General features: G+C 43.5%; 1 protein-coding gene across 7 annotated transcripts in view; it reads right to left on the bottom strand.

Annotated features, from left to right (window-relative positions):
- Positions 1 to 1,685, bottom strand: part of LOC125047666 (protein shisa-3 homolog) — a 145,018-nt gene extending 143,333 nt beyond the window's left edge. For 4 of the 7 annotated variants that reach the window (XM_047646002.1, XM_047646004.1, XM_047646005.1 and 1 more), the window contains exon 1: positions 696 to 1,512. The gene's annotated coding sequence lies outside the window, so the exon portion shown is untranslated. The other 3 variants (XM_047646000.1, XM_047646001.1, XM_047646003.1) reach the window with 3 other exon arrangements.
- Between the last annotated feature and the right edge of the window lie 815 nt (positions 1,686 to 2,500).

Below are 2,500 nucleotides of genomic sequence, written 5' to 3'. Positions count from 1 at the left end.
ACATACATACATACACACATACATACATACATACATACATACATACATACATACATACATATATATATATGCATATATCTGACGAACCCATAATAATCCTGCCCTAATTCACCACCGCCCCCCCCCCCCCTGCCTCTGCACCCCCCTTTGGCAGACGGATTCGACACTGTCACCAAACAAACGTCAGGAGTGGAGTAACCTAATTGATCGAGATGCAAGCCAATCCCGCCTCTCCGCCACCGACCAATAAGACTAAGAATTCCTTGCAACATCCGTCCGCTTTCCCTACCACTCAGCCCCTTCCCCTGCCCCCTACCCCCCCTAAACGCATAGAAGCTCCTTGGTGTATAGGTTCCCCCCAAAGCAATAATAATAATAGCGAATGGAGGCAGAAATAAAATACAGGGGAAGGGAAGGAGAGCGTGAAATATATCGATCCCCGTGCCTACCTCAGGATCCCCGTGATGCATAACACGGAGACCAAGAAGAGACCAAAGAGACTGAGACCAAGACCCGTTCGCGATATCCACACGGTAACGAGGCAGCCCACAGGCGCTCTGTCGGGCATAGAACGCGGGGCACACACGAGCCGTCCGCCCCTCACCAGATGCAGAGCCAATTAGTGTCCAGCCGAGACCATATGCCTATTCGTCTCTGCCCGGGCCTTGTGAGATCAGTTCGATGCATTATCTTACCTCCGGTCGTCTCTCGCTCCGTTTATCTCTTTGGCCTGGTTCGGTTTTCGGGCTGTTCGGTCTTTCGCTTGTTTTCACACTTTATCTTGTCTTTCTGGTCTTGTTGGTTTGGTTTCATTTCACGGTCATCTTGTATTTTGATTCTTGTTTCCTCTCTCTTTCCACTGCCTTTAGTTTCATTGGTTTGATGAGTGACCACCAAGATTTCCATGAATTACAAATGGAATTAAGTTTTATTTTATTCTCATTCAAATTCCTTATTTTTTTTTTATTTTTTTTTTTTATTCACTCTTTCTCCGTATCTGTGTTCCCCCTCCTTTAAACCGTGATTGGATAGTCCTTTCTTGTACTTGCTTTATTCCGCAATTTTTCCCGTCGCATTGGGAGTTTCCCCTCGCGTCCACAACCCCAAGGTTCATCATCCCTCACAGCATCCTTGTCTTTCTTTATCTCTTCTTCCAGCAAAGTCCTAAATCCACGCACGTACTAATGAAGCACATTACTGTTTTCTTGTAACGCTGTTAGTGTCTTTCACATGGCAATAGAAGTATTTACATGTGTTGATAAAGAGATCCCTTGGTAAACTATATATACCTGTCAAATGGGATTAACACATAAAAGGTTGTTATTTTTGAATTTATGTTGAAGTGCATTATTGAAGTTTTAATTGCAAATGCTATATATGTTATTAATACCACTCGCATATTCCGTGTTATATTTTATGCATCGTCCTCCACTGACATTAAACCATCCCAAACGCATGCATTCACTTTATGTGCCTGCCTGGAAAAAAGGCAATGTCCATTTAAGTTTATTAACATATCACCACGGTCACCTCATGTATTCACACGTCTGTCGAGGCATACGAATTCTCTAATCAAGATCTCGTGTAAATATTCGTATTGGACACACCTCTGTTGGCGCCACCACTACAAGCTACGGAGCCAGAGAGAAAAGACGCCCTCCCAGTCCCAGCACCAGATACACACTGACAGGCGGGGATCAGGTCGGCCACCAATGGCTGAGTACAGCCTCACTTGCCCCGCCCACTTCAGCTCACTCCCTTGTGTTGGTCCTCGGATGTTCCCCCTCTTCCCCTCTTCCCCACCCCTTTCCCCTTCCCTTCCCCTCCTCTCTTCCCCTGTTCTGCCTTTCCCCTCCCCTCTTCCTCTCCCCCACTTTCCCTCCCCCCCCCCCCCCCTTTACCTCGGTATTAAATGTCGCAAAATACAAATGGACATAACAATATACACGTGACCTCAGTTTTTAACCGCACGTGTTGGTTTTTTATATAGAAAGTTTACTTGATATTATTATTCTGTTGTTGTTTTGCGGAGTGCCTTAATGTACGATTTTGATGGAAGGGTTTATATGCCTCATAAACTTTAATTGGATTTAATGGTCTAGCACACCGTACCTGACTTTTATTCAACTTTATTCTTTTCCTTTTATAGATTTTTTTTTCTTTTTGTGTGCTCTTGCGTTTTTTTTTTTTTTTTTTCTTTTTTGTAGATCACTTCATTAACTCACTCCCTGACGCGCTTGAACCACCGACGCTCGTTTTAAACTTTGTCCTTATAATTTCGTTTAATCATTATCGAACTGACTACCGTTCTCCCGCGTGCATTCTTGTCGCACGGCCAACGTGACTGACGTTTTTCTTTTAGGAAATCAAAATGGTCTTTATTACTCTTGACATTTTGCAATTTAGTCATTTTAGGTAAAGTTTTTATGGCTGATGCAATTGAAAAGATCAAAACTGATGTATGCAAACACACGCTCACTCGTTACTTTTTGTAAATGAT

The sequence above is a fragment of the Penaeus chinensis genome, chromosome 41 (assembly GCF_019202785.1).
Source record: "Penaeus chinensis breed Huanghai No. 1 chromosome 41, ASM1920278v2, whole genome shotgun sequence".
Lineage (NCBI taxonomy): Eukaryota > Metazoa > Arthropoda > Malacostraca > Decapoda > Penaeidae > Penaeus > Penaeus chinensis.
The sequence above is the reverse complement of the archived record's forward strand: the minus strand, read 5'-3'. Positions and strand labels throughout refer to the sequence as shown.